The following is a 9,688-nucleotide window of genomic DNA, read 5'->3' as shown; positions in this document are numbered from 1 at the left end:
GTTATGAGCATTCAATAAAAACTAGTTTTAGGTCTGGGCGATGCCTCGCTTCATTGCTTGTATATTAAAAAATATATATATAACAAATAAAGTGAATTATATTGGTGGTTTTTTTTAAAAAAAACGAATTATATTGATGGCTTTATAAAAAGAAATATCATTTTTTTTTTTGTAAATATAATTGAATATCAAAGGGAGTTTTTATTCTTCAGCTATCATAAAAAATTCTTTTAAGTATACATATTTTGTGGTTAAAAGAAAAAAACTTTAAAATTGCTATGTATTTTTGGGCTACATACTCTAAATAATTGTGGTTGAATAACTGAAATCAATGGAATTAATTTGTAATCATATTGTTGTTAAAAGTAACCTTCTGACTCATGCAATGCACAGTATGTATATAAGTGTATAAATTTTTATTTATAATATGTTTTAATTGGAAAAAAGAATAGTTTATATAGAAGAAGATGAAAGAGTGATAATTAAATGTTGTTGTATAAGATATTAAGTTAGAAAAAAGTGAATCAATAAACTTTCATACATATATTCAATTAAAGCTAGTGCTTTTTTATTTTTTATTTTTAATATGGGAAAGGGAATTAATTAATTAATGAAAAGGTGCGGTAACATGTGGCATTGGTGAAAAATAAAGTTTACATGTGGTATGATGGGAATGATGGTTTGTGTTTAGTAGATAGATAGATATAGATACACACATACAAGTTGACAATTCAAATTTTAGAATATAAGATCACTAATAATTCTGTTTAATACAACTTTATTATAATAAGATGTGACAACTACATATATTCATCATAAAACAATAACAATCGGTGAAAATAATTTAAATTCAAATAAAAACTAATATCTCTTTTGTAAAAAAAAATAAGTTAATACCAAACAAAAAAACATTTCAAGAAAAATAAGTTTAGTTTTTTTAAAATAAATTTGTTCAAAATAAATATATGACAGAGAATCGCTCATCTTATATGTGACTAGCCACATCATGTAGTCATTAATTATTCAAAAATAAAGTAACCCCTGTAATATTGATTGTGTAACCCTTATAACACTGACGAATTAACCCCTGTAACAATGACCTTGAAAAATTCCTCTCAATCAATCTATCAATACTATATACTAAAGTAATCACCAAAATTATCCCAATAGTACATGTATCGTGTCCGCATTAAAAAAATTCCCCGCCAAAACCTTTTCTTATTTTTGCACAAAAAAAAAAAAATCTTAAAAAAATAATAAGATAATTGATAAAAATGAGAGAGAGAGAAAAATTATACACCAACCTAAAGAAAAGAACAACAAATAAATAAAATATTAAATGTATACTCAATCTATAAACAAATACACATAGTAATATATAAATATATTTTTCTCCTCAAAAAAAAAATATAAATATATTTTTTTTTATCATGTGACTATCCAAACATTAACGAAATAACCCTCATGATGATTGGCTACACCGTGTATTTAGCCAGGCACATATAAGAATTTGTGAATGATAAAAAATAATTTAAGTTTAGTAGTGATAATTTAAGTTCAACAAAATAATTTAATTTTAGTTTAAGAAAATATTTAAGTCTAACAAAATTATTTCATTTCACAAAATGAATTGAAATTCAATAAGTATCAGGTCAAGAGAATAGAGCATTACTCTATCTTTGAGTTTTACTTGATGACGTGTGTTTCACCCAAAAAAAAATGACCAGCAAAATGAACTTTTAGGCCTATCAACTTCATCTAATTTTTCTTTTTTTTTTTTTTTTTTTTTTTGAAACAAAATCAAATCATAAATAAAAGTCATACGACATCTACAAAGAGATTTAGATCTAACAAATACATCATTATTGAATCAAATAAAAATATTCCGTAAGCAAAGCTACGATCGTTGTTGCAAATCGTACATTATTCATACCCTCTTTCATATAATTGTGATTTACAACCTTGTTCGGTGAGGGGTCTATCCATCTGTTGTAGCCGTGCATGCAGAAAATTTCAATATGATTCGGTAGATTGTAATCGAAATATTAACCTTTTTTCCAATCCCGCACAAAATTTTACCCATGAAACAACTCTATAGCAATCCATGAAATAAAAAGCAAATCCTCCCTCAAAAGAGAGAAGAAAAAATAGGTCTTTCGAATGAGCCAAATTCTCCTAAAGAAGAAGAAAAACTTTGTCTTTCGAGGGAGCAATGTTCCTCATAAAAGAGGAAGAGTTATTTTAAACCTAAAACAAGAGAAAAAGCACACAATTAGGGCTTTCCACCGATAAAAACCAATGGAAACCCCTCCAAAATTTAACAATGGAGGCTAGTAGGGGCGGAGCCACCGGGGGGGGCTGGTGGAGGCCCAGCCCCCCTGTGGCCTAACTAGTGATATACGTAATATATCGTAGGGATAGCCTAATTGGTTTGTTGGAGTTTTTCATGGTGACTTTGTGAGAGAGATGTCTCAGGTTCGATTCCCCACTTAGAGCTTTTTTTTGGGTAACTTTATCGTTTCTTGGCCCCCATAGATTTTTATTCCTGGCTTCGCCGCTGGAGGCTAGGGTTATAGAGAGAGGAAAGAGGAGAGAGAGGCTAGGATATTTTTTTTATTATTTTATGTATTATTTTAATTTCTTATTAACTTCATCTAATTTACGTTAACCTTAAATTAAATTTAAAAAAAATAAATTATTTTTGCTAAACTAAAATTAAGTTTTCAATTATTCAAAAAAAAAAAGTTCTCCAAACTTAGATGATGATGATTATTATTATTATTATTATTATTATTATTATTATTATTATTATTATTATTATTATTATTATTAACATTAAAACCTACAAATTCAATCAATTTACAAAAAATTGGTAGGGAACCGAGATACAATATGGGCCCCCACCCCTCTAGCTATAGCGAACCCGATCCTACTGAAGATGTGAGCAGCTGCACGAGCACCAATATCCTGCGTCTTAGCGAACGCCTGAACCCGTTTCAGCAATGCTATAGCATCCTTATCTAATTCCCCTAACGAAGAAAAGGAGAAAGGAAGAAAACCATATCCAATAGCCCTGCAACATGCCCCATATTTGTCCCGCTTCCGCTGAGCTGCCGCCGACACAACATGACCAGGAACGAAGTTAGACAACCCCGATTGTGTCAAAGGTGAAGACCTCATCAAGTCGACACATACATCACAACCTCTATCCCAGGAATAAAGCAACACATCTGCTGGTCGTAGCGCCCCGTCGTTCCCACCAGTCAACCCAACGTTAACCTCCTTTCAAGCAGAAATCCCGGACCGAAAACAAATATCAACAAGGGTGTCACGAATAACGTTGTGCCGATGCTTAATACCTACCATCCCAGCACAAGACACTGCATGATCCCCATAAATATCTCCATCAAAAACCCTTGAGCAAGCAAAACACGGCGTTGAAACGGAGAACAAAGGACACCCAATCGATAGCAAAGAACACTACGGTAAGTCTTACCATTAATAGTCTGTCCCAAACCCGATATCGGGACCGTCCGCAACCAGGCCGAGGAGTGATCCCCCTGCTGGGACTTCCATAAGGCAACCTGACGCGGAGATAAGGAGAAAGTGGAATCCGCAGATGTAGTGACCTTAGTGAAATATATATCTGCCAATTTTTTCATGAGTCTAGGGGCAACGATCTCACTAGGGTTACTCAAAAGGTCAGTCTCCATAGTCCTGTTAAAAAGACTTAGGGCACCAACAAAGGCTGGTCCCGGACCAACAATACCAGAATCGCGAAGAAGGGTAGCTTGAAGACCAGAAGACTGGAGACGCGACGCGGGGAAAGCATAATGCCAAACATCACCCACCGAATAGACACCCAAACCACCATTAGAAAAAGGTAAGGTGACAAGTCGCCATTGCCAATCACCAAAACCAAGCCCCAAAGCAGTTACAATGCGCTCCAAAGAAGCTCGAAAGGCCACGTTAAATGAAACCCGTGCCGTTTCAAAAAGACGAGGAGGACAAGTGCGCATAGCAAAGTAGATTTTTGAAACCCCAGTACACGCGCGAAGAAGCAACAACTCTCATTGGGGATCATCGAGCTTAGCAACAGCATCCATAAGCACAATGGTCTTCGACACTCTCTGCGAAACAAGCTCACCACAGAAAGAAGAATCAACACTGACATGATCACCCAACAACTTAACACCATGCACAGGACGACCAATATCTGGAGGAAAGACACTGAGGTGACGGCTACGAGGGTCCTCCGAGGGCCAGAATACTTCCGTTTTCTCAACGTTGACATGGAGTCCGAAACGAGGTCCCTCAGCCAAAATCAACTCCAAAACTTTTCCTACCATTAAGGTATCACCAATAATGGTATCGTCATCTAAATACCAAGCTTGCAAACATAAGTCAAAAGAATCCCTAATTTGGCACAGTAACGGGTGAAGAACCAAAGCAAAAAGCAAAGGACCTAGAGGATCACCTTGTTGCACCCCCTGACATGACCATAAGATATGCTCCCCGTAAAACAACCTAGCTGGAGAAGAGTAACAGAATTCAACCCATCGTGAGAGAGAAGGACAACGGAGACGAACCTCATGTAACAAAGCCGACCGGTCTACAAAATTAAAGGCATTCTGGAAATCCACTAACAACATGGAGAGGCCAACATCACCACCACGCGCCTTAAACAAACGATTAACAGCATGAAGAATAACCTCACCACCCGCCGGCACCCTAACGCCAAACTGAAGACCTCCGAGCTAGCTTCCTAGACGTGGACCAATCAAAGCAGCACCAACCTTTGAAACTAGACGCCTCCAAACAGTACCCACAGCAATAGGCCAAATACCACCGCCAGGCTTGACAAGCGACGTAAGAAGAGCACTAGCAATGTATTCTCCCAACACAACAGGACATTTCCCAACGAGAAAAAGATTGACCACTTGAGTAATAGAGTCCACCAACTTATCCGAAATAGCAACAACAGCACCACTCAAACAATCCATAAGGTGTTGAGCACGTAAGCCATCTCTGTCGCATGACGTACCACGCGAAAAACCCCTAATCTGATCCAAAACAACGGCAGGAGTAGCAACAAGGTGCTGATCAACGGGAATATCCGGGATGATAGGATCCGGAAAGGAAGGGTGCTTAGCTTGCAAATCTGCAAGAGTAGCGCCATTGTAAGGGGCAAGACTAGAAGACGAAAGATTCCTAACCACAGCAGTGAAGTACCCGTCAGAAATCTTTCTCTTGCACTGCTTAATATTACGCTCGGACAAATCATGGTCCTCATCAGCATCCAACGAAGGTGGAGACACATCAGCCAACTTGTCTCGCACAAGCAAAATCACGCTTATTATTATTATTATTATTGTTGTTGTTGTTGTTGTTGTTGTTGTTGTTGTTGTTGGATAAATTTTAAATTAATTTTACCGATTAAAACTCATTTATATTGATTCTCTATTATATATTTTTTTTATAAGTTATAGAGCTCAAATTATATTTTTATTTAAAATAAGTAGAGTATTATTCTAGCTGCAAAAATTGAATCATATATTATTTTCTTTAATCAATTTGTTTAATTTGCGTATGCATTAATATTGTTTCTAGAAGAAAACACACATAAACTTTCATACACAGATCTTAAGGTGATTGAGATTATATTCTTAATATAGAAAAAATTCAACAACATTACACTTTTAACTTATTAGCTTATCGCATATAAATCTAAAATAGGTACGACATTATTTCTCATTTATTTATATAGTTAATAAATACTAATTATCTTTAAACAAATCCGTAAAAAAAATCTTCATAAAAACAGTTATTTACAAAAATACATAAAGACACACAAAAGTACCACTACGTGTCATTCCTAGTTTATCTTTTTTATGGTGTGTTCACTATAACGTCTTTATTGAAAGGTTAAGGAAATGATTTAGTTTGATTCTATTTATTATTGTTTATTAGAGCAAGATTAGCCCTAGGTCTTAAGACTATACATGACATCAGCAAATCACTTTTAAATTGTCTCAAGACAAGACTTCACAAAATTTATGCATTTATGAAACAAAGTCTTAACAAAGTCTTGAATGGAGTCTTGAAAATTCAAGACCCAACTTAAGACTCATTTAATACTTTATACTGTATTTTTTTTTCTACATACGTATATTAAAACACAACTTTTTTTGAAAAAAAAATATTATTTTTAAAAATAATTTAGTTTAATTTTTATTGGAAAAAAATGTAAAGTGTAAATTTAATTGCAATTGACTGTTGTATTTTAATATAAAGTATTCCATTATTTGCTATTTTTTGTTGTATTTATATTAATCTAAAGTATTCTATTATTTGCTATGGTATTATGTATATATAATTCATGTAATTTCATTATTATTTATAATGTTGTATTTAGTGGTTTGATATTATTTTTCAGCTATATAAGATATGTAACTTACTACACCATTGCAAATTATACTATTAAAATATCATATGTAAAAAAGAGAAATAACAATAATACATATTTAAGAAATCTTAAATGAGTCTGAGGAATGAACATCTAAATTTAGTTGAATCTTAAGGAGTCTTAACATAATTAAAAAAAATAAAAAAATTATTAAAATATGATGTGGCATGGGAAAAAAATCTTAAGATAAGACAGGGCTAATCTTGCTCTTAGTTTCTTATTTAAAGTCTTTAATTTTCCCTTCTTATTTTCTCACGGCCCCCACTTTCCTCTACCATGATTCCCCACCCCCATGATATTTTCAATTCCTTTTCTTAATTCGTCCATACAACACCACACTACCATATCTAATTACTCACCACCAACACCCTACCATTAACAAAAATCGCATCACAACCATTCAATCGCCACCACTACGGCCACCCTTACCCTCACAAGCACCTCAAATACCATCACCTAAAACCCCTTCACGGTCGTTATCACCCCCACCCTCTCGAAACCACCCCACCACCCTGAAAATTCACTATCGTGAAAACCCATGTCCTTCCAATATATAAAAAAAAACCTACAACTCTAGAAATTAGAAGAAAAAAAAAGGAGAAAATAATGATTGATGAAGAAAAAAAGGACTAGGATCTATAGGCACATTTATGCTACTTTTATATTTGCCTTATAGGTCTTTTAGTTGTTTTTAGGTCGCAAATGCATAAGTTGTCCGTTTCGTGCTCTATTACGCTTCGTTTGTGTTTTCTTAATGTTTAAGATAATTTTCATAATTATTTGGACGCTTTCAGAGTGGTTTTGGAATAATGAGACAGTAAAATGATGAAAAGTCAATGAATCGAGGTCGCTCAATGAATGATATGTGTTTGTGGAAACTTGGGTTATATAAATATATGCATGAGGAATGAAAATAACATCCCTAAGAGTCGCTATACACCTTTCATTGAGTGACCTCGATTCATCGACTTCCAAAACCACTCCTAAAGCGTCCAAATAGTTATGAAAACTACTACAAGTAAGAATTTCGTTAGTTAAAAAAAATATGTAAAATGGGTTAAATCGTAAATCAAATCATATGACATACATAAATCTTAAAATCGTAAGATCAATTTTAAGACTTAAATAGGGATTTAAATAATTTAAGTTCAACAAAAATAAGGTGAAGAGAACATGACCTAAAATCATAACTTCGACATAGTCATTTTTCATGAAATAGCACATTGTATAGATTTAGATTCAACTATATATAACAAATAATGATACTTGGATTGCACATTTGAAAACTATATGCATGAATGTATATGCACCTATAAAAACTAATTTTAAACTTAAAATACGAATTGAAATATATGGCAACAAGGTTAAAAATTAAAATTTCAAATCAAATCTACCCCCTTTTAAATAAAACAGTTCCTTACTTAAAAGGCATAGACATAAATCTAGAGAACAAAAATTAATCTTTTATGGTATGTTCTCTTCAGCTTAATTGCAATTCAGTTCAGTTAAGCACCGATCAGTTCAATTCAATTCCTAATTTCCTTCTCTAAAAAACTATTCATTTTAGCTCTATTCAGTTCGGTTCATCTCTAATCAATTCAGTTCAACTCAGTTTAGTAAATCAGAACATATCTTTAGTTGAATTAATCTATAACCCATTTGGAATTGAAAATCATAATGGCTCGGCTCGATCAAGCATGCCCTCAAGTGTATTCAGAGGTGACTTACATTGGACCAGCCCGATAGCTTGATAGGTTGTCGTACACCTGTCAAAAATAAATTCCTAACAAAACCAACTAACAATGTAGTAGGGTAAGTATGGTCGAATCCACAGAGAGATGACTATTCAATCTAACTTCTAAGGTATATATGGAGAAACTAAACTATGTAACGAATTTGGGATAAAAATATAGTCTAAATTAAAAGAGGGATAAAATAATTAATAAAAAGACCTAGGGTTATGGTTCACCATGTTTATAGTTCTAAATATATCAAATATCAATAACAATTCAATCAATTAATTATCTAGAGCAATTGCTAAGCCTACGGTCGGGTCTTAACACTCTCAATTCAACATATGCAGTTTGGTCGCTAACATAATCAGAATTGTTAATTGTAGGTAAGCCTCTAAAAGTAAGATCTTTCGATTCAAACTCTTATTAACAAGAATTAATCAAACAATTGATCAAGTTGCAAGATTAACAATAAAACACTATCAATTAGAGAAATTAATAATCAAAATATTAAAAAACATCAATCAAGATTCATTGTATAAACATGGATTCCCAAACCCTAGAAATAAACTACTCTAGCATGAAATAAATAATTAAAGCTAAATCTAATAAAGAAAGCATAATCAAAATAAAGAAAGAAAATTACCTCAATGAATAAAATTAATAAACTCAAGAGCAATCCATGGAGAATCCATGGAGTTGCCCATGAGAAAAATAGGGTTCGAGAGAAAAACTAAAAAGAACGTAAAATAATAAAAGATATAAAAGGCATAAAGGATAAATAATATCCCTTGAATATTTATATTATCCTAAAACTAATCTAAAGATAAATAAATAAAATAAAATAAGAAAAATAGCAATTACATTAGTCGTGATATGATTGGTCGTCGATTAAAAGAGTCATAGTTGATGTAGGTTGCCTCGGTGTCATGGGCACACAACCCATCGCCCGATGGGTGGTCACTGGTCGAGGGTTGTGATGAAGATGAAGCTCGACCATCTCCCGATGGTTTTCCAGCGGCCTGATCAGTTTCGAAGGCTGGTGTGCGTCGCAAGGCCATCGCTCGATGGCTGGTCGCGTCGCTGGACTGGCAGATTTGCATAACCAAATTCAAATGGCTGTAACTCATGATATATGAATCATATGGAGGCGTGCGACCTATCATTGGAAAGATCTTCGAGTCTAGTTTCTAAACCAACTTGAATCACCTCAATCCAATCTGTAGAACTCAAGTTATGATCAAAAGAGTGGAAAAAGGTTAGTTTTACCACTTTGTAAAATATCGTTTAACTTCGTTTCCAACTCAAATTCAATTCCAAAAAGTGCATAACGATCATCGTGGATGCTATTTTCATTTCTCATGCATAAAGTCCTCAGAGTCAACATCCACGAACATGAGATCTCCAATTAATAGACTCAATTCATCAGCTTCCATGTAAATATCTAGGGGTGAGCAAAAATTATGGGTACCCGGTTCCGGAATTGGAA

Source organism: Chenopodium quinoa, unplaced genomic scaffold, assembly GCF_001683475.1.
Source record: "Chenopodium quinoa cultivar QQ74 unplaced genomic scaffold, ASM168347v1, whole genome shotgun sequence".
NCBI classification, from domain to species: domain Eukaryota; kingdom Viridiplantae; phylum Streptophyta; class Magnoliopsida; order Caryophyllales; family Amaranthaceae; genus Chenopodium; species Chenopodium quinoa.
This window is presented reverse-complemented; position numbering follows the sequence as displayed.